Source organism: Bos indicus, chromosome 1 (genome assembly GCF_029378745.1).
Source record: "Bos indicus isolate NIAB-ARS_2022 breed Sahiwal x Tharparkar chromosome 1, NIAB-ARS_B.indTharparkar_mat_pri_1.0, whole genome shotgun sequence".
Classification (NCBI taxonomy): Eukaryota; Metazoa; Chordata; class Mammalia; order Artiodactyla; family Bovidae; genus Bos; species Bos indicus.
In genome coordinates, this window is record NC_091760.1 from 4,965,757 (window position 1) to 4,989,185 (window position 23,429).

Below are 23,429 nucleotides of genomic sequence, written 5' to 3' on the forward strand. Positions count from 1 at the left end.
ACACCTAAGTTTTATATCTTTATTATCTAGATTTATGCACAAGGATTTTTAAACTTAATGTTTCATCATTTTTACTTGTTTTAAAATGGTGACTCTTGATATGAGGCTCTTTTGGGGAAATCCTCTGTAACTTTTAGGATGAAAAATAGCATGTATTTCAAAATTAAATAGCCTAAAATTTGAAATGACCTGTTCTTATTTAAATAAAGCCTTTGGAATGCATGCGTTTGTTAGAGTGAACATTCTCTTCTATACCATGATTTTATAGCAAAATTATTTTCAAATACCCATTATTACTCCCCATTAAATGGTGCCAAAATGGTCATTATAGTTTTTTCCTGAGTAAGCATGGCTTAAAAAAAATCACAGTCAAATTAATCTGCCATCTTGTCCTGCTATGCATATTCTTGTAATCTAAATGTATATTTTTGCCTTTGCCCTGTTAAGAGCATATTTTTCATTGTAAAGAGTATTAGCTGCATCAGCAGGCTTTAGCATTAAATTTTCATTGAATCGCACCCTTCATTTTTCATACTCCTCTGAGCTCATCATAGATGCCTGATCACTCTTGGGTCTTTTAGTGCATCTTTGGGGGTCCTTGTCTCATCTTATATCCCCACCTCCAAGATCATTAAGACTCTTTGAGGTGCCTCGAGCCTTCCCTATCTTAGAATCCTCATGGAATCTTGGGTGGAGCCAGCCACCGAGAAGGTGCTCTGCACACATTGAAGTTGAGCTGGGTTGAGTTAAATTGAGATTGAGGTCTGGAAGCCAAAATTGAAGGGATTTTTTAATTTTTAGATGAAACACAACGTCAGGATCTTATTTACCTTTATGGAGAGCCAGGCCGAGCTGGCACAGCACAGATGGCACCCTGTTCCTGAGAGTGTGGGGACGGAGTGAAGCAGAACAAACAGGTGGCTCTGGAGCTGGCACCCTGGCGTCAGCACCAGCTCGGGCCACACTTTGCTGTGCTCGTGTGAGCGAGGCATCGGCAGAAGCAGAAGGCTGATGTTATTTTAATCACTGAGCTCTCTTTAGTGAATACACTTGATTAGTCCTCCTCCTCCTTCTCCTGGATGCTATTTTGAATAGGATATCAAATCCCTGCATCGCTGATGTACACAGTACCTTTTTTCTCCTTGTGACATACCACACCTAACTTTGGGCTCTTGTTTTCTACCTTTTGAAAGTGCTGACTATGTGCTGAATTTTACTGAGGAAGAATGAAACCACAGAGAAATGAAGTCATTTGCTCCCGACTTAACAGGTTTTCAGGGAGCTCAAAGAGCAATACCTATGGCTTTCCTAGTGGGCATGTTTTTTGATTTTGTCCTTGAAAATTCAAGCTCCCTGGCAGAAGGAGAAAGGGGTGGCAGAAGATGAGATGATTAGATAGCATCCAATGGACATGAGTATAAGCAAACTCTGGGAGATAGTGAAGGACAGGGAAGTCTGGGGTGCTGCGCTCCGTGGGTTCGTAGAGTCGGACATGACTTAGCGACTGAACAGCAACAAGTGCTGAAGGGAAGCATTCAGAATTAGAACTCCATGCCTAATCTCTCTGTTTGTTTTCTGTCAAAGTGAATATTTTCAGAAAGGGGTACACTTCGGGCTTGGGAGGGCTGCGACGAGCCTTCCGAGGGGTGGTTTGGTTTAAATGTGGACTTGTCGGTTCCAGCTAGCTGGGAGGAATTGCTCTCCCAATGTGATGCATTAGTCATGAGCTGAGTGTAGGAGGGTGTTGAACAATCACTCTGCCTCCCCGCTCTGTCCCTGGGCTTGCAAGCTCAATTTTAAGCCCAGCTGCATCGGAATTGAGGACTTGCTGGGGACATCCCCCCACCCCCACCCTGCTGTGTGCTTGAAATCTTGGCTCAGAGGTGGGAGAGGGTGGTAATTTCAGACCCAGGGCTAGAGCAGAAATGTCGCCCCAGGGAAGCTTGTGTACCTAGGATGCGTTATTTGTGTGTATGTGTGAGGGGTGGGGGAGGACTAACGTTGGGTGGGGGGGTGGCTGCTGTACTTGTACTGTTCAATCTTCAAATATATTTTGATACTGTTTTCCATAACGTAAAAGAGAGCCACAACTCTTGATGATATTGGCTGCTAGGAAACCTAAGCTTGGAAGGGTGCTTTCCCCGAGAAATAAGTAGTAAAGATGTCATCTTGAAAGTCAGACCACTCTCTCCATGACCCCTTGATGCCTCAGAGCCTGCAGTTACCACTAGCACCCCAAGAAGACGTTTTTTTTTTCCCCCCAGGTCTGAAATCAGGTGGAATTGTGGACTGGGTTGTCTAAACACCTGCTGGATATTCTTATGTAAACATTCTGTGTTGGCAACATATTTTATTCCTTTTGTTGGTATTGATGCTATTACTAGGTACTAGAGAAAAACTCTCCTGGGACATGGGATGGTTAATATTATATGTGAACTTGGCTATGGTGCCCAGTAATTTGGTGGAACACCTCACAGTTTGCTGCGAGGTTTGTTTGTTTTGTATGTCAGGCATTCTTCATGTGTTTTTTTTTAAAAACAATTTTTATTGGTGTATAGTGGGTTATAATGTTTTTACTTTCAGGTATGCAGCAAAGTGGATCAGTGATACCTATACACACATCCACTCTTTTTTAGATGCTTTTCCCACATATGTCACTACAGAGTATTGAGTCAAGTTCTCTGTGCTGTATAGTTACCTATCTTATACATGCTTATATATATCTCTGGTCCTTATTAGTTACCTATCTTATATATGCTGCTGCTGCTGCTGCTAAGTCACTTCAGTCGTGTCCGACTCTGTGCGACCCCAGAGACAGCAGCCCACCAGGCTCCCCCGTCCCTGGGATTCTCCAGGCAAGAACACTGGAATGGGTTGCCATTTCCTTCTCCAATGCATGAAAGTGAAAAGTGAAAGTGAAGTCGCTTCGTCGTGTCCGACTCCTAGCGACCGCATGGACTGCAGCCCACCAGGCTCCTCCATCCATGGGATTTGCCAGGCAAGAGTGCTGGAGTGGGGTGCCATTGCCTTCTCCGTATCTTATATATAGGAGTGTATATATGTCAATCCCAATCTTTAAATTTATCCCTCCCGCTTCTTTCCCCACTGGCAACTGTAGTTTTGGTTTCTACATCTGTCACTCTTGTCTATTTTGTAAATACACTCATGTGTACTTTTTTTTTTTAAGATTCCACATGTAACTGATACCATATGACATTTGTCTTTCTCAGTCTAACTTCACTCAGTATGATGATCTATAGGTTTATTCATGTTGCTGCAAATGGCATTATTTCATTGTTTTTTTATGGTTGAGTAGTATTCCATTTTATACACATGCCGCATCTTCTTTATCCGTTCTTCTGTTGGTGACTGCTTGAAAGAAGTGAAAGTGGTGGTCACTCAGTTGTTTCCGGCTCTTTGTGACCCCATGAACTGTAGCCCGCCAGGCTCCTCTGTCCATGGGATTCTCCAGACACAAATGCTGGAGTGGGTACTCATGCCCTCCTCCAGGGGATCTTCCCAACCCAGGGATGGAACCCACGTGTCCTGCGTTGCAGGCAGTTCTTTACTGTCTGAGCCACCAGGGAGGCCCGATGGACCCTTAGGCTTCGTCCAAGTCTTGGCTATTGTGAACAGTGCCGAAGTGAACATTGGGTGTGTGTGTCTTTTTGGAGTATAGTTTCGTCTGCCCGGGGGTGGGATTTTAGGATCATATAGTAGTTTGTTCTTTCTTTTCCTTCTTTCCTCACTGTTTTCTTTTACCAAGCATTTTTTAAAATGTGATTTAGCATTTACATCAGACATTGAGGAAAGCAGGTTATCCTCCATAATGTGGGCGGGCCCTATCCAATCACTTGAAGACCTTAAAAGTAGACTGAGGTCCTCTAAAATGAAGGGATTCTTCTCCTGGGTCCTTTGAACTCAAGACAGCAGCATCAACTCTTCCTGGGTCTGCGGGCTGCTGGTTCCCTGCAGATTGTAGATTTGCCAGACTCAACAATCTCTTGAGCCAGTATTTTAAAATAGTCATTCATCCATCCGTATCCTGTTGGTTTAGTTTCTCTGGAGAACCATGGCTAATGCAGGGGCCATGAGCTGTGGAACCATAGGATAAAAAAGTAATGCACTGTCGTCTTTTCCCGCATGGAAGTTGTCATCCTAATAGAGGAGAAGATTAAGACAAGTTTTCAAATAACTGATTACTACAGGGATTCAGAGGAGAAGAGTGATGAAGCATGTCTTGAAAGAACAGAGCTTTGCAAAAATTTTCAGTAAAATGCTCCACAAAAAGAGAATTAATTTCTAACCACTCCATGTGCCATTTTATTTTGGGAAGAAGACGGGTAGTTCATCTTAGAAAATCATCAGTTCAGTTTTTAGTTCAGTTGCTCAGTTGTGTCTGACTCTTTGCTACCACATGAACTACAGCCCACCAGGCTTCCCTGTCCATCACCAACTCTCAGAGTTTGCTCAAACTCACGTCCACTGAGTTGGTGATGCTATCCAAGCATCTCATCCTCTGTCGTCCCCTTCTCCTACCTTCAATCTTTCCCAAATCAAGGCCTTTTCAAATGAGTCAGCCCTTCACATTAGGTGGCCAAAGTATTGGCTTTTCAGCTTCAACATCAGTCCTTCCAGTGAACACCCAGGACTGATTTCCATTAGGATGGACTGGTTGGATCTCCTTGCAGTCCAAGGGACTCTCAAGAGTCTTCTCCAACACCACAGTTCAAAAGCATCAGTCCTTCGGTGCTCAGCTTTCTTTATGGTCCAACTCTCACATCCATATATGACCACTGGAAAAGCCATAGCTTTGACTAGACGGACCTTTGTTGACAGAGTAATGTGTCTGCTTCTTAATATGCTGTCTAGGTTGATCATAGCTTTTCTTCCAAGGAGCAAGAGTCTTTTAATTTCATGGCTGCAGTCACCATCTGCAGTGATTTTGGAGCCCAAGAAAATAAAGTCTGTCATTGTTTCCATTGTTTCTCTGTCTATTTGCCATGAAGTGATGGGACCAGATGCCATGATCTTAGTTTTCTGAATGTTGAGTTTTAAGCCAACTTTTTCACTCTCCTCTTTGACTTCCATCAAGAGGCTCTTTAGTTCCTCTTTGCTTTCTGTCATAAGGGTGGTATCATCTGCGTATCTGAGGTTATTGATATTTCTCCCGGCAATCTTGATTCCAGCTTGTGCTTCATCCACCCTGGCATTTCGCATGATGTACTCTGCATATAAGTTAAATAAGCACGGTGACAATAAACAGCCTTGTCGTACTTCTTTACCAAGTTGGAACCAGTGTGTTGTGCCGTGTCCAGTTCTAACTGTTGCTTCTTGACCTGTATACAGGAGGCAGGTCAGGTGGTCTGATATTCCCATCGCTTTAAGAATTTTCCACAGTTTTTTTTGTGATCTACACAGTCAATGTGGAGAAGGCAATGGTAACCCACTCCAGTATTCTTGCCTGGAAAATCCCGTGGATGGAGGAGCCTGGTAGGCTGCAGTCCATGGGGTCGCTAAGAGTCAGACACAACTGAGTGATTTCACTTTCCCTTTTCACTTTCATGCATTGGAGAAGGAAATGGCAACCCATTCCAGTGTTCTTGCCTGGAGAATCCCAGGGACAGGGAAGTCTGGTGGGCTGCCGTCTATGGGGTCGCACAGAGTCAGACACGACTGAAGCTACTTAGCAGCAGCAGCAACAGCAGCATGCAGTCAAAGGCTTTGATGTAGTCAATAAAGCAGAAGTAGATGTTTTTCTGGAATTCTCTTGCTTTTTCGATGATCCGAGGGTTGTTGGCAATTTGATCTCTGCTTTCCTCTGCCTTTTCTAAATCCAGCTTGAACATCTGGAAGTTTATGATTCACATATTGCTGAAGCCTGGCTTGGAGAATTTTGAGCGTTACTTTGATAGCATGGGAGAAGGCAATGGCATCCCACTCCAGTACTCTTGCTTGGAAAATCCCGTGGACGGAGGAGCCTGGTAGGCTGCAGTCCATGGGGTCGCTAAGAGTTGGACACGACTGAGCGACTTCACTTTCACCTTTAACTTTCATGCATTGGAGAAGGAAATGGCAACCCACTCCGGTGTTCTTGCCTGGAGAATCCCAGGGACAGGGGAGCCTGGTGGGTTGCCGTCTATGGGGTTGCACAGAGTCAGACACGACTGAAGGGACTAGCAGCAGCAGCAGAGATGAATGCAATTGTGTGGTAGTTTGAGCATTCTTTGGCATTGCCTTTCTTTGGGATTGGAAAACTGACCTTTTCCAGTCCTGTGGCCACTGCTGTGTTTTCCAAATTTGCTGGCATATTGAGTGCAGCCCTTTCACAGCATCATCTTTGAGGATTTGAAATAGCTCAACTGGAATTCCATCACTGCCACTAGCTTTGTTTGTAGTGATGCTTCTTCCTAAGGCCCACTTGACTTCACATTCCAGGATGTCTGACTTTAGGTGAGCGATCACACCTTTGTGGTTATCTGGGTCATGAAGATCTTTTTTTGTACAGTTCTTCTGTGTATTTGAAAGGTTGTTGTTGAATCACGTGAATACACCGAGATTCTTGGGCCCCGGAGGAGAAGAATTCAATCCGGGGCCAGAGACGAGGCTTGATCGCTCAGAGCTTTTGTGTAATAAAGTTTTATTAAAGTATAAAGGAGATAGAGAAAGCTTCTGACATAGGCATCAGAAGGGGGCAGAAAGAGTACCCGCTTGCTAGTGTTAACAATGAAGTTATATAATCCAAAGAATGTCTGGAGGTTGTAAAGACCTCATCAGACCTACTCCCATAATTTACATTTTAAGATAACACTGTCCTCAGGCAAGATACATCCTTGTAAAGACCAAGTCTACTCCCATAATTTACATTTTAAGTTAACAGAAGGTTTAATCCAGAGACTGTCCTTAGGGAGGATACATTATTGTTATATAATCCTAAGGAATATGGAGAAAGAAAAAAAGTTTGTCCTTTCTTCTTCCTTGAGAATTCCAGACCCCTCTCTCCTTGGGGACCCCTAGACTCCTTATCAACCTGCCTAGGAACTGACTCTCTCATATTCTTGCCACCTCTTCTTAATATCTCCTGCTTTTGTTAGGTCCATGCCAGTTCTGTCCTTTATTTTGCACTTTGTTGCATGAAATGTTCCCTTGCTATCTCTAATTTTCTTGAAGAGATCTCAGTCTTTCCCAGTCTAATTTTTCCCTGTAGAAAATCATACACATTAAAAGTTTGTATTCCATTGTTAATCTACCCCAATGCTCCTGTTCTCCCTAACCTTCTGAGTAAATCTTTGAGTAAAACCAACTCTTCTGAATGTTGTTCCTTTAGTCCTTTGATTTGTGTCTGCTGGGTGTGCCAGGGGTGTTTGCATATCATTTAGCAGTGCAGGACTGATGTAGTGGCATTCTTGAGGGACGCTGAGTATGTCTTGAATGTGGGCTTTCATGGTTGTAGCACACGGGCTCAGTATTAGCAGTGTGTGGCCCTTGGGCACACAGGCTCAGTAGCTGTGGCTCACAGGCTTACTTGCTCCATGGCATGTGGAATCTTCCTGGACCAGGGATCGAACCCATGTCCCCTGCATTGGCAGGTGGATTCTTATTCACTGTGCAACCAGGCAAGTCCAGAGATGAACATTTATGAAGCCCTAAGTAAATACAACTCGTATCCGACTCTTTGCAACTCCATGGAACTCCACGGAATACAGTCCTTGAAATTCTTCAGGCCAGAATACTGGAGTAGGTAGCCTTTCCCTTCTCCATGGGATTTCCCAACCCAGGAATCGAACCCAGGTCTCCCACATTGCAGGCAGATTCTTTACCAGCTGAGCCACAAGGGAAGCCCAAGTAAATATGACAGAAGGATGTCTTCTCACACATTGCCTCCTTTCGTCCCCAGCACAGACCTACAAGGCAGATTTCCTATTTTGCAGATGGAGAAGGTGGTCCATGGGGATGTTTATTGTTTCATTCAACGTCATGGGGACATTAATGAGCAGATGAAGGCTAGTTCTGACTGCATCTCAACTCTGTTACTTTTATAAATCTCGCTGCCTTTTGGGAGGGATCATAAGTGTGGAAAGTTTTGACCCTACGTGGTATGTCAGATTTGAGCTCACCCTATGGCTCATCCAACAGGCTCACCCTATGGAGGTGTCCAGAGGGACTTAGGAAGAGGGATTTGTACTGAAGATGGAGATTAAGGTAGACGACAGTGTGGAAGGAAGTAAATAAGTCTGTTAAAGAGGAAAGTACTCGGTCTGGAGAGTTAGGTAGAAGGCTGAGGGCAGAAACTACAGTTGGGGTGAGGAGGGCATGTCAGAACTATATAAGGGAATCCACGGGGAGGGAGCATGGTTTTTGTTTTTTTTTTTTAATTTTAGGGGAAGAAATTAGCAAGGTCAAATGCCGATGAACGGCCCCCAGTGAAAACTCTTTTTGTTACTTGGATTGAAAGCTAGAGAGAGAGAGAATTTCTCTCAGAAGAGGAAAGCTTCATTTCCCACTTCAGGATGAAAATTTTGTTTAAAAATATTTTCAGAAATTAATTTATTCATTTCTTTTTAAAATTCTTTATAATGGAGTACAACAGATTAACAATGTTGTGAGAGTTTCAGATGGACAGCACAGGGACTCAGCCATGCATATACACGTATCCATTCTCCCCCAAACTCCTCTCCAATCCAGGCTGCCACATAACACTGAGCAGAGTTCCCTGTGCTGTATAGTAGGGCCTTGTTGGTTATCCATTCAAATATAGCAGTGTCTGCCTGTTGATCTGCAACTGCCAGTACATGTATCCCTTCTCCCCATGGCAACCATACCTTGGATATACAAAGGAATATTACTCAGCCATTCAAAAGAATGAAACGATGCCAATTGCAGCAACATGAATGGACCTAGAGATTGTTATACTGAGTGAAGTGTGTCAGACAGAGAAGAAGTATCATATGACTTCCCTTTTGTGCAGAATCTAAAAAGAAGTGATACATATGAATTTATTTACAAAATAGAAACAGACTCACAAAAACCTTTTTAAAAATAATTTTCTTTTGCATGTGTTATTGATAGCCTTTATTCTTCCAAACTATATAACTGAAATTTCTTGGCTACTTATCCTGGCTGTGTCTGAGATTACCCACACTGAACAATGCAGTGATGGTTGCCAATGTGTTTTTGCTTACTGTTTCTTGGCCCATTGTTATATTGTCTTCCAGGGATTGGGGATGAGGAAGTTGCAAAAATGAGACCTTCCTTTTTATATCATTCTCTTTTTCTGCACATGACATTGTTTTATTGATGACTGGTGAATTTTATTGATGACTGGTGAAGGGATATTGTTAACTGTCTTGATTGCAAAAATACAATTTAATGGATCCTCTAGAGCTGGTGCTGTCAGCAGACAATTTCAGAGCAGGCATCAGTTTTCCATATGTGTCTACTGCCTTGGTCTTCTGAATGGTTGCATTCCCTTCTTGAAGATTCTGGAAGGTTTTGATATTGCTATACTGCTGCTTCACAGTAAGCCTGAGATGTCAGTAAAGTTAAGCAGGCATCCCTCTGCGTTTTCCACTGTCTTTCCTTATTTTTTCTTAGTTTCCAGATCAGCTTTCCCTGTCCTAGAACAGTGGTCTTTAATACTGGGTATATGTGCAAGATGATTTCATGAGGGCAGAGGAAGGGAATTTCAGGATTTCTCTGTTATGCATTTAAATTTCTGTGTCCTTCTGTTCAGTTCAAATAAATGAGGAAAATTATAAACATACACAGAAATTTAAAATGTGCATAATGTATTTGCACAAGAGCACATACATGTAATTTATACATTGATTAAATAAGTGACGACACACACTGAACTCTGTTTTGGGTGGGCATGGTTGGGATGGTTTCATTGAATGAGGATTCCCATTAAACCTTTTGCACATTAGTGCCCTGGATAGGAGCGTCCTCATTCTTAGAAGGCACGGCCTGGTGTGTGTTTCACTCGCCTTGTGTGTGGTCTCATAGATATTACTTGGCAGTGAGTGTCAAGCTTTTTAAGCTGGTTGCTGTCATACAGGGAACAGATTTACTTTGTGATTGGGTGTATCGGTTTTTCTGGGGACTTTGATGTATCATTGTTTTAGAAATGTTCTCATGACCTCCCAGGAACTGTCTTTATGTTGAAAGAGGTTGATTATCCTCTTATGACTTCAGGGAGGGGCGTATATGCTTTGTTTAATTCTTTTTCTTCTGCTTTAAAAAATCCAGTGTACAATGACTTTGGCTGCTTTTTATTTCTCTTCCAATTTGTTATTTGGCTGCAATGAATATTAGGCATTATTCAGCCAAAACGATCTTGAGTCAGCCTTTAAAGTCAGAATTAGGGGGCTTCCCTGCTTGTCCAGTGGCTAAGAATCCGCCTTGCGATGCAAGGGACGTAGGTTCCGTCCCTGGTCTGGGAAGGTCCCACTTGCTGCAGGGCAACTAAGCCTTTGTACCACAACTACTGAGCCAATGCTCTAGAGCCCACGAGCCACAGCTACTGAAGCCCTCAAGCCCTAGAGCTGCTGCTGCTGCTACTGCTGCTAAGTCAGTCATGTACAATTCTGTGCGACCCCACAGACGACAGCCCACCAGGCTCCCCGATCCCTGGCATTCTCCAGGCAAGAACACCAGAGTGGGTTGCCATTTCCTTCTCCGATGAATGAAAGTGAAAAGGGAAAGTGAAGTCGTTCAGTTGTGTCCGACTCTTAGCAACCCCATGGACGGTAGCCCACCAGGTTCTTCCATTCATGGGATTTTCCAGGCAAGAGTACTGGAGTGGGGTAGAAACCACTGCAATGAGAAGCCCACAGACTAAAACTGGAGAGTAGCCCTCACTTCTCAAGACTAGAGAAAGCCTGCATGCAGCCATGAAGAGCCACCATAGCCAAAAAATAAACTAATAAGTAAATCTTAAAAAAAAAAAAAAAGTAAGGATTTGTTTTCCATCTTGAATTTCTGGAGTTTGTCTCAGTGGTACTTGTTGCCTTAATTGAATCGCCTATTTGCTCAGCAGAGAAAGTCTCTTGATGGTTCCCATTAGGATATTTATGGATTTTGACTTAAGCAACTTAAAGACTCGTGCAGTTCTTTTTAAGTGTAGTGACCATAAAAACTTCTGAATGATCCTCTTAGTAAAGTCGGATTGAGTTCCAAAGTCAGTGGCCCCATAGTTAAGGAAGGACTGATGCTGAAGCTGAAGCTCCAGTACTTTGGCCACCTGATGCAAAGAGCTGACTCATCGGAACAGAATTTGCTGCTGGGAAAGGTTGAAGGCAGGAGGAGAAGGGGTGACAGAGGATGGGATGGTTAGATGGCATCACCAATTCAGTGTATATGAGTTTGAGCAAACTCTGGGAGACAGTGAAGGATAGGGAAGCCTGGCGTGCTGCAGTCCATGGGGTCTCAAAAAAACGGACATGGCTTAGTGCCTGAACAACAACAACAGATTAGCGTCTGTTTTTCCTGCCATCTCTCTGTCCCCTTTGCCATGTGCCCTACTTGTACCATCTTTATCATGGTCTCTAGCAGAGCGTAACTAACTTGGAGCCTCACCTGAAATCTACCTGATGTTCATAGCTGTCAGCTTCTCATTTCACTCACTCACAGAAAGGTGATGGGATGCCTAAATGCTACCTTTCTTGGAAGTGGTGCTCAGCCACACTTATTTATGCAGTCCAGGCACATTCCACTGTGGTTTGTACAGTTTTGGAACATCAGCTTTGCAGTCAGTGATCTTATTTAAACTATAACCCCAATCCCAAGGTGTGAGTAAGGAGCATAATGGGTGTTCCTGCAGCCCTAGGGAGTTTTGGGGGCTGCACTCAAACCTGATTTACATTTTAATTCTGTGGTACCAAACCTGAAGCATCAAGCTTTTACTTTTGTGTTAAGTTGTCTATGGTATTGAATCCATTTATTATTACAGATCCTGGCTTGGTCAATCAAAGTGTAGTGAGATAGTGTTTTAACCTGTTGCCTCGCATAGGTTATGAGATATGTGGGGTTTTTTTGGTTGTTGTTGTTGATTTTAAGGTCTTTGAGTGTAGTATTGGCCAATATTTGCGTCTCTGTTTTGGTATCCTTCCTGATCTAAGCATTTTGGGAGGATATTTTTCTTACTTTCTTTTATGGCTGAGTTGGTGTGTTCCAAACTTGTTTCTTTTGGCTTGAGGCCTTGTGTGGAATGGACACCGAATTTCCAGTGGGACCACTGGCAGGGACTTTCGGCCTCTCAAGTGTGCAGCTTTTGAATTGGATGCTCCTTTGTTCTCACAGTGGAAGGTGTTATTGTCACCTTCTCTTTTGTCAGTTACTAGACCAGAAATGCCAGGAGTGTTTCTTCCTTCTTTTCCTCCTTCCCTCCTTATTTCTCACAGGTATATGTGTGGTTACCAAGTCCTAGTGACTCCATTCATAGCACAGAGTGACTGAACAATGGGATACGGAACAGCCTTATTTTTTATCCCAAGGCTCACCTGTCCACCCTAAAGGAAATAAACCCTGAGTATTCATTGGAAGGACTGATGCTAAAGCCCCAATATTTTGGCCACCTGATGCGAAGAACGGACTCATTAGAAAAGACCCTGAGGCTAGATTAGATTGAAGGCAGAAGGGGAAGGGGATGACAAAGGATGAGATGGTTACATAGCATCACTGATTCAATGGACATGAATCTGAACAAATTCCGGGAGATGGTGAAGGATAGGGAAGCCTGGCGTGCTGCAGTCCATGGGGTCACAAAGAGTCAGACGTGATTTAGGGACTGAACAACGACTCCTTATTTTCTCCAGGCACTGCCTGATGCCTTGGTTGCAACAAGCCTCCACCTTCTCTTTCATGTTACCCCAGAGGGTAGGGAGGGGTTGGGGGAGAACATATTTGATCATGTAACTCGCCTAATCAAATCCTATCACAGACTTCATTACACTTAATAACATCTAATTTCTCTGTGTTGCATCCATAACCCTAACCTATCTTTCTAAAAGCCCCATCACCTCCAGCTCTTGTCCATGTACTTCTGTACAATGTTGGATTAATGCTTTCATGCGTGAGTCTTTGCTCTTTTCCCGGAATGTTCTGCCCTTTTTTTGCAAGCTCTCTCCTATCCCTGTTCATTTCCTCCTGTCCTCACAAGCCAAGCCAAATCCAATGAACCTTTCAGAACCAGATTGGACCCATAGCTCCCCTCGTAGAATTTGTCTGTTTCTTTCCATCATTCGCTATCTTTAAAAATTATTTATTTTTTACATTGACATATAGTTGATTTATATGGAGGAGGAAACGGCAACCCATTCCAGTATTCTTGCTGGGAAAATCCCATGGACAGAGGAGCCTGGTGGCCTATAGTGCATGGGGTCGCAAAGTGTGGGACACGCCTGAGCAGAGCACACAGTTGATTTCCAGCGTTTCAGGCGCAGAGCACATTGACTCAGTTACACACACACTCTCTCTTTTTCGGATTGTTTTCCATCATAGGCTATTACAAGACATTGAATATAGTTACCTGTGCTATGCAGTAGGTTCTCGTTTATTTTATATATAGTGGAGTGTATCTGTTAATCCCAAATTTCTGATTCGTCCCCTCCCCTGTCATTCACTATTAATAAGGTCTGATTAGCCTTTACAATCCTATCTCAGAGTGGAAAAGTGTCCACCATTTTCTTAGGTTGTGGGGATATAAAGAACTGTCTGGTTTCCTTATCCCAAACATAAAGTGGGTGCTCAGTAAATAATAGTTGAGTTGAACTGAATTGTTAACAATCAATAGGTTCTTATGTAGACACTCTGCTGTACCCCAATAATTCACCAAGCAGTTACGACTATCTATTTAAAAATCTGTTTTTATATCCCCTCTTTCATGACTTGCTAACCATTCTAAGACAAACCACACTTACATGCCACCAACCAAGAAAGAAAATGGTGCTAATTTTCATCACACCTTTGCGATTGTAAGATATAGTCAACTTCAGAGACATTCAACATGAAAAATGTATTTGTTAGAGTCAGCGACATAAGGACTTGTGTTTTTCCTGTTAGAGCTGTAGTCTTGAATGCCTAACTGGAAAACAATTTGAATTGATTTGAAAATATAAAACTGAGGTCACTTTAAAAGATGTTTTTCATTATAAAATGAGGAGAGCGTAAAGGAGTGTTTTGGGTGAAGTACTCGGGGATTGACTTGGGAACTGTGTGTTGTCTTTCTGTCTTATGACTGAGACTTAGTCTCTTTTCTTTGAAAAGATGAGGACTTACAGGTAGAGAATCATCCCAGTTTTGAAAATCTTTGGGAGGAATTTCTTTAACATTTTTGTAAACATTATTTTATTTGACTTTCAAGCGGACGATTCTTTCAGAGGAAGATTGCAACTTGATTAAATCCTGTCCTCCCATGCGTCTTCTTTATGTCTGCATTTCTCTTCCTGCCCAGCAAATAGGTTCATCTGTACCACGTGGATACAATGGGGGAGGGGAGGGTGGGATGAATGGGGAGATCAGTATTGACATATATGCACTACCCTGTGATTCGGACACGACTGAGCGGCTGTACTAAACTGAACTGTTGTGTGGAATAGATAGCTGATGGGAACCTGCTATAAAGCAAGGGGAGCTCAGCTGGGTGTTCTGTGATGACCTAGATGGGTAGGAAGGTGGGGTGGGGGTGGGAGGGAGGCCCTTGAGGGAGGGAGTGTATGTAAACACAGAGCTGATTCACTTTGTCATACAGCAAAAAGTAACACCACACTATAAAGCAGTTATCCAGGCCACCCCCCACCCCCCGCCTCCCTGCAGATCTTATCTTCCCACCTAAACACATACTGAAATTGAAGTTCCTGGTGTCCCCCTAGCAACAGTCTTGCAGGGGACCCCATTACAGCTTCCGTTTTTATGTCCAGCGGCTCTGTTTTCCAGCTGTCATACTTGCTCCTTGACTTTTATTAAATCCACTTGCTATCATAGAAGCAAATGTGTGCACAAACTTATCGTTTCTAGCTGTTCTTCCTTCCTCTCCCTGCTTAGCATCCAGTCTACCAGTTCTCTCTGTAACCTTTTCTCCTGGAGAATCTTGCCATCTTGAATACATCTTCCGCCAACACAGATCCCACAGTGGCAGGAACAGAACCCAAGGACTATGGAGCAGGCATCCATCGGGGGGATGGATAGAGAGGTGGGGAGAGGGCACGATGCCTTCTGGGGGCCCTTTAGGCTCAGAGTGCCAGGGATCAGCAGCACGAATCAGATGCACCCCAGCCTGGTGGCCTCTCCCCTGTCCTCTGACAAAGACGGTCCCAGCCCTCCTTGCTGGCAGGCAGAGTTGCCACACCAGCCACCTGCATGCGTGGCCTCAGTCCAGGGAGCTCTTGTCTGATTCACAGAGTGATCCTCCCATTCTTAGTGGGAAAGGCAGCTCCCGGGCGCACAGCGGTGGCTTGTGTGGTGGTGAAGGGTTGAAATTGCCGGGATGATAGGGTCCCGCTCTGCTTCATGATGAAGAGAAAAAGGACTGCTTAACGCCCTGACTGTCTTTTGGTCTGAAAGACTTCCTTCTTGGCTGCTGGAGAACAGGTGAAGGGAGAGGCCAGGTTGTTGGGGGCTGGAGAGCATCACGGAAATGGCAGTTTTCCTACATTTGGGTCCTCTTGGATGAGCCTGGGGAAGGGTCTTTGGAGGCAGGCAGCCGCTGCTGGGTGCCACCATCCTTTCTCTTGTGGTGCCTTTCCTCTGCAGGGCTCACTCAAGGCCATGGCCATGTCCTGTAAGATGGAGACACCCCTGTCTCTGTTCAAGGTTCAACTTTTGCCTCGAAAACCAGATTCTCTCCCCTTGAGCTTCCGTCTTGGATGGTGAAAGAGTAGCTGCCCTCCCCCACTCTGTGTGGGGGTCTCAGGAAATGTGCCTGGAGAGGCTGATGGGGATATGGGGCTCATGTCTGCTGAGTGGAAAAGATGTTGTTGGATGATGCGATTGTAGGTTGCAATCTCTTCTAAACTCAGGCATTGGTGTATTTTCAAGAAGATTGTTGGGGAGTGCAGTTTAAAGGTGAAACAGTCTGATACATTTCGCAGGAGTTACAGAAGCAGTTTCAATAGAGTACCATCCCCTCTCACTGTCTTCTATGGGATGACCTCCTCTCACTAGGAGCTCTTAAGCCATGATATGGTGAAGTCGTGAAAGAAGGATTTCAGCAGTAGAAGTTAGCTGCAGTCAGGCAGCTCCATTCCCATTTCCTTTTGAGATCAGTTTTTTCCGTGCTCAATGACATGGGTGTGCTTTTTTGACGTGACTCAGACTTGAAATTGAGCCGGGAGCCCAGAGTTGAGCCTCTTAAGTCCTGTGGTCACTCCTCTTGGAATGTTGGGTGGAATTCTCAAGGGTTCAGTAGCTTCATGGCTTCAGAGTAGGAATGATGCTGCTTAGAATCTTGAAAATTTACATGATTCTTGGGGTCTGTCCTGAAAAAGCTGATCCATTTCAGTAAGCTGGGACTTCACTGGAGCCCCTTTCAGAGCCAGGCTGTGTGGGGGCGTTTGGAAAGATCTGATGACCAGCTGTGTAACTCTGCCCTTTGGGACTGGTGGTTTCCAAACACTTCGTAGTGGGTGATGCAATGCTGGAGTTGAGTTGTACTCATTGGCACTTGTCCGTGTCCAAGTATAGTCGCAAGATGATAAATACCAAGAACCAAGGGAAACTTAGAGAGTAGTATTTTGGTCTAAAGTCACTTACATGGTGCCAGCCAGATAGTAAGCATTCCATAAATGGTAGATCTCCCTGAGCCGGGGGAGAATATATTACTTCACTTTGCAGTACACTGCCTTGACTCCTAGGAAACCACAGTCGTGTCTATTCCAGCTGAACCTGTTGGTTAAGTATTGCCAAAGAATCACTGTTCTAAAATTAAAGTTATCATTTCAGGGGAAATTTCCCAACTGACTTAGCTGGCTTAAGAATATCAATTCTATGAACATGTTTTTTCGCAGTTACCTTGGGATGCATTTGGATATACTGAGAAGTTGCTCAAAATCAGGGCAGTCTTTGGATAGGGGAACTTTCAGGAATTTTGTTTGGCCGATTTGGATGTCTATTTTTTACTCGCCTTGGAAAACATGGTTGGGCTAAAACCATTTCATCCAAGCTTTAGGGAGGAGGAATTTGGAAACCCTGTCATGATTCATTCATCTCTGTTGAGATGAGGGGGGAGACGTGTGCTCAGCTGTGTCTGACTCTTGGTGACCCTATGGACTGTAGCCCACCAGGCTCCTCTGTCCGTGGAATTCTCTAGGCAAGAATACTGAGGGGGTGGCCATTTCCTGCTACAGGGGATCTTCCCGACCCAGGGATCGAACCCTGGTCTGCGTTGGCAGGCGGATTCTTTACCACTGTGTCACCTGGGAAGCCCCCATCTGTGTGGAGGGATTAGTTCTTCATGGAGAATCTTGGTCCTGCTCCAGGGCCCCCAGTAGTCACATGGTGGACCTGATAGGGAAGGCGGGTTCCTCTTCTCTGTTCAGGAGTGCTTGTCGCAGTCTCAGTGTTCACACAAGCCAGACAAGCTCACCCCGATGGAACCGTCCCTTTATGCCAGGTGAGGGGTGGCCAGGTGGCAGTAGGAACCAGCCACATTTGGGCACGGGGCCCCATCTCACTCGAGATTCCCCTCCTCAGCCCAGTACTGTGGAGAGCAAGCGTGCGTCCTAAGAGATTTTCCTGGTAAGCAGCCGTTGCATCTCAGCAGGATCATACCTCTTCAGCCTTTCTGTCCCTGAACTGTGATTTTTTTTTTTTTCCTTGAATCAATTATCAAGACAAGAAACAGTCATATGAAGTTTGTCTTTGAAAGGATGTGGTTCTAAAAATATGACTCAGGGACTTCCCTGGTGGTCCAGTGATTAAGAGTCTGCCTTCCAATGCAGGGGACGAGGGTTCGATCCCTGGTTGGGGAATTAAGATCCCACACGGTGTGGGGGCACCTGAGCCCACGGGCCAGAACTCTGAGCCTGCGCTCTCTAGAGCAACAGAAGCCTGTGCACTGCAGCTTGGGAGAAGCCCCCATGTGCTGCAATTGGAGAAAGCCCACGCACTGCAGTGAAGACCCAGCACAGCCAAAACCAAAACCCGAAACCCATGGCTCCTTGTATCACAGTGGTCTCGAAGGACCACTGGTGGAAGTTCCTGTCTGATCTTAGCACCTAGAATGTTTGTGCTTTTTCTGAACTCTTGATTAGGACCTTGTGAGTCTTACAACTACTCTGTTTTCCCCATCTGATTGGCTGTTACCAAAACTTTACAGTCCAGTTGAGCCCGCTGGGTAAATTGATACCCAGGTAAATTTATTACCCTTTATTCTGTTCCCTTGCACTTTGTCTTAATGTTTGGGTCCTTTTTATTTTTCCAATGATAGTTTCTCCTATTCGATTTTAGATCATGCGTCTTTGGAAGTCACTGCTAAGTCCTTTCTCTAACATAATAATAGTTAAAAAAACGTCAGCAAACAAAATGACTGATGAATTTTCTTTAACTATTTCTGAACCAATAAAAAATTTTCAGGGTCCTAGATTCATCTGTCCATCTAGTCACCCCAGGCTGATTTTTGGACTAAATGTGAATATTAAAATCTACATTCTTTTGGTGCTTATTGCACATAAAAAATATTCAGGACTTCTGATTCGTTTAGGATTTTGACCCAAAACTACTATTCCCTTCCCACTTTAAGTTTCAGGGTGAAGGGAAATGTTCTGATTCTCATGCATTTAGTAATTATGAAACATTTGGGGACACTTATTCATGATGAACAGAGTAAGAATGAATGTACTTCTGTAGTCTTTTATAGTGTTTCATGTTGAATCTCTAATTTCTGTTTTAAAACAACCTTTTCAGGTAGATGTTAAGTAAAGCAGATAGTTTTACACATCCTTCTTTTTCCTATTAAGTTTTGGAATGGGTAGTTTGCTTGCCCAAGATCACATAAGTTAGTAAGTAATAGAGCTAGGGGTGTAGATGTGGGTATTTTGATGGCAAGTACAATATCCTTTTCTCTGTGTACTTTGATTACTGGAACTTGCAAGGACTTAAAAGTGACAGGATGCCTCTCATGAGTGTTTTCTGAGGTGAAAAAGAAAGTTCTGGTGTGGCAGACATTTTAGGGAAAGCCATGGATTAGCTGCCATGAACACTGTATTTCTGACATTGTCATATTTCATCTCGGGTTGGAGTAATGAAACTTCTGACCCTGTCTATTTTTGAGCTATTTGAAGCCTGGGATTAGCTTGGTAATTCCCTCCCCTTCTCCAGCACAGACACTTCCCTGTGAAAACTGGTTATTTGACACCTGATGCAGAAATTGACTTTATGAGTTGAGATGAATCAGAATGAGACTGTAAAACTTGGCACATTTATCGTTTACTTCACTGGGGGTCATCTTAATGTAATGCAAGCTGTCCTACTGGTTCTGCCAGATTTTGTCAGCGTGGTTTGCATGTATGCGTGCACTGTGGCGAATTGAGTCAATCACATCTTCCAGCTGGGTTAATGAGTTCCCCTTTGGTCTCATGACACATTTGAGGCAATCGGTTTCATCCAACTTAGACTGTAGACCCAGTTCAGTGAGTTAGGTACCATGTTTCAGGGAATTTCCCTTAATAGTGGCCTTTCTTGTAGCATCTTCCTTATGGTTTACAAATGTTGCATAACAGTGAAAAGAATGCAGTATTTTTACTGAGAACTGACCAAGGAGTTGGCACTGAAATAATCATGTCACATAGATGGTGTCATTTAATGCTTATTTCAATAGAATGGTTTAGGAATTCTTGTCCCTATTTGTAGAGGGGTAAACTGATAATTAGTGTTTGCCGCAAATCACCTTGCAAGTAAGTGACAAAGCTGAGTTTTGACCTGATTGATGCATGCAGTGGGACTCCAGGCTCAAACTCCCATCACTGAGTTAGCTGTTTACCTGCCGCTTGCTTGTTTATTTGCTTTTGGCTGTGCTGGGTCTTTGGTGCCGCGCGGGCTTTTCCCTGGTTGCGGTGAGCAGGGGCTCCTTCCTCCTTGCGGTGTGTGGGTATCTCCTTGCGGAGGCTTCTCTTATGGTGGAGCATGGGTTCTCGGGCGTGCAGGCTTCAGTAGTTGTGGCTCGTGGGCTCGGTAATTGTGACGCACTGGCTCAGTTGCTCCATGGCATGTGGAATCTTCCCAGACCTGGGCTCAAACCTGTGTCTCCTGCATTGGCAGGCAGATTCTTTACCACTGAGCCACCCAGGAAGCCTGACTACCTCCTGTTGAGGGTGGATTCTTTGCGGCTTGTAAAGAAAACCCGAATCCTGATGGTTCTCAGGTTGTTGTGGTGTATATTCACAAGGCTATGGTGGAGTTAATCCATCCACTGTGAGTACTTGATACAGATTGAATCCTTGGTGACTCGTTGCAATCTTAGCATATTTGCTGATCACAAAGAGCAAATATGTTCTCTTCATCTGTTTATATCATGGGGTCAGTTCTATGGGTCACAGGTCAAAATACTTTTTCCATCAGAATCAGGGGGAGAAAAAAGGATCCCAGATCCCAGATAGACTGGGTTTTGTCTTCCTACATATTTTTTAAACAATGCCTGATAACTTTCACTTTCTTCCCCATAGCGTTTTTCTGCTCAGGGAATAGAAGACTATAATAGAGAAACATTTCAGTTCTGGTAGCAGAATATGTACTTTTTCTTTTTTCAAGTATAAAAAATGCATTATCAGCCTCCATGTGCAGGTGGAGGACAGCCGCCTGCAGGCCTGGTTTGCCAGCAAGAATCCAGCCCTTGCAAATTATTGGCAGCTGGCACAGTAATGAGTCCATTTCAATATAAATGGGCTGTTGCTTATTAATTTCTGCCAGTTCCTAAGCAATTCAGGAACTGCTTTGAAAATGTAAAACTTTGCAGAGAGCAGCTTAAGGAGGATGCCTGGGAAAAGAGAGGGAACAGGACAGCAGCGGGGGAATTATGGCAAGGACATGAACTGGAGGGTAATAATGGCGTATTGCTGAGAACTCGTGTTCCTCTCCTGGCAAGTGTGATTCACCAGGTTCACAGCAAAGTAGCATATTTTCCAAGATAGGGTGAACAGGAACTTCACTTACTATGCTATCTTCTATGGATATGGATATTTATTTATTTACTGTCTTGATGTGACCACCTTCCACAACAGTAGGCAATTTTCTGTGTGTTTCTCTGCAAGCTGTTTGTCATCTTGAGTTCTACCTTAATGAGGCTACCAGTTATAGGTGCTAGTTGTGGGCAGCCCCACAGGAATGATCTGTAGGAGAGGAATAAGAGGCAGCCACCCCCAGGAAGCCCTTGGGGCTTTCTCCTATCTTGTAGTTTAGTCAACTAAGTTGTGTCTGACTCTTTTGCGACACCATGGACTGTAGTTCATCAGGCTTCTCTGTTCATGGAATTTTCTAGGTAAGAATACTGGAGTGGGTTGCCATTTGCTTCTCCAGGAGATCTTCCCAACCCAAGGATTGAACCTGCATCTCCTGCATTGGCAGGCGGATACTTTACCACTGAGCCATTAGAAGCCCCTCTCCTGTCTTAGCATCTCCAGTCTCACCAGAAGCCAGGTTTTAGAAAACAAAGACCACTCACAATGCCTGTTCATGGAGCTTATTTTGAAAACATGAGAGTTCGTGAGCACGAATTCTCAGCAGTACCCCATGTATATGATGAGAAGGTCTATCATTGAATTTGGTCTTTTGTTTTACTGTCTTTTAGCATCTTCTTCAACTTCTGTGATAGCTATAGCTCTGCTTTGAGAGTAACTGAGACTCCCTGGTTTCCTGTCACTCATTTCTGTTTGTTGAGATGTTTGAAAGATTCAAAGGGGATCATGAGTGTAGGGGTGCAGGTACCTTTTGGAATTAGGGTTTTCTCCAAGCCTATGCCCAGGAGTGGGATTGCTGGGTTGTATGGTAGTTCTGGTTTTAGTTTTTTAAAGACCCTCCATGCAGTTCTCCACAGTGGCTGCCCCAGTCTGCATTTCTACCCACCAACACCCCTTTTCTCCACGCCTTCTCCAGCATTTACTGTTTGTGTATGGTTTTGATCATGGCTCTACAGCAGAGACTAACACAACATTGTAAAGCACGTGTATGCCAATAACACTTTAAAAAGAAGAGGGAACCATGAGATCATGCTACTGAAATTGATTTCTGTTACCTGATACTTTCATCTGTAGAGACAAAATAAAATGATAAAATATGACTGAGTTTGTAGAGCGATTTATTACTGTAAACGTAATCATGCTTATATTTATGGATTTATGCCTGTCATTTTAGACCTGTAGCTGAATGTTGCATTGTTTGGTCTGGGGTGTGCTATTTCACATGAAATGGATGTTGGAGAATTTATGTAAATAGATTTGATGGAAAATTCCTGTTTCCTGTGTTCTGGCTGAATAGTGGCTTTCTTTTTTCTGCCCTCTCCAGGTTTTTGGCATAGCTGCATAGACGCAGATGAGACTGTGATGGCCAGCTCCAGGGGCAGGTGCTGAGACACTTCCTAGCCACCGTCAGTGTTCATCCTGACATCATCACCAGGCTCCGTATCTAAATGCCACAGTGCTCTTGGGGCAAGTTGGGCTGGGAACCGTTGTTGCCTTGTAAGGTAAGTTTGTGAATGTGTGCTTGAGCCTGTGTATACCTCCATGAATTAAACGTAATGCTTCAGAGGTGGTGAGACAGGTACCACGGCATTGTCATGGTGTATGCAGCTTGTGGGAAAAAGAATTTGAACTCACTTTTTTGGATTAAGGTTATGCCCATCTAGCAATTCAAAAGTATTAGCATTAAAACTAAAAAAAAAAAAAAAGAAAAGAAAAAGCAGGTACCTATCTTTTTCCCTCTGTGAATTGCTCTCAGGGATCTTTGAAATTTATTCCCAAGCTTTACCATCTTTAGATGGGATTATGTTTAAAAAAGGTAAACCCGGCTTCAAAAATCTTACTTCAGAACAATGACATGTTTTGTTTCTGGTTTAGATAATCTCTTAAAAAGCAAAATAAATGCAGTCAAAATAATAATCTTTCTAAATCAAAGATCATCTTTTATTTGTTGCAAAACTTTCCTGTTTAGTCTCCTGTGTTAGGGGTATTTGTGTGTGACTTGGCAAAATACTTTTCATGGGTTTGTAAAGATTTAGCTAAAACTTTCAGAACTTTGTCTCAGTTTAATCTTAGCTCTCCTCCCCCCGCTCTCCCCCCAACCCCCTTACCCTGTCTTCAGGCTCAGCCTCCAGTAGGGAAAAAACAGGCTTGAAACCAAGCCCTCCCACTAGAATCTAATTTTAAATTTGCAATCTGTTGTCTTGTGATTTTTGCTTCAAATTTAACTTTGAAATAAATACATTTCATCCTTTCTCCTGCAAT

The 23,429-nt window shown here is 43.7% G+C and overlaps 1 protein-coding gene across 10 annotated transcripts in view; it reads left to right on the forward strand.

The window, feature by feature from the left end:
• The window catches only part of TIAM1 (TIAM Rac1 associated GEF 1), a 466,993-nt gene that overhangs the window by 272,433 nt on the left and 171,131 nt on the right, over positions 1–23,429 (forward strand). For all 10 annotated transcript variants that reach the window (XM_070785816.1, XM_070785836.1, XM_070785822.1 and 7 more), the window contains one exon: positions 22,492–22,669. The gene's annotated coding sequence lies outside the window, so the exon portion shown is untranslated. The remainder of the gene's footprint in view (positions 1–22,491; positions 22,670–23,429) is intronic.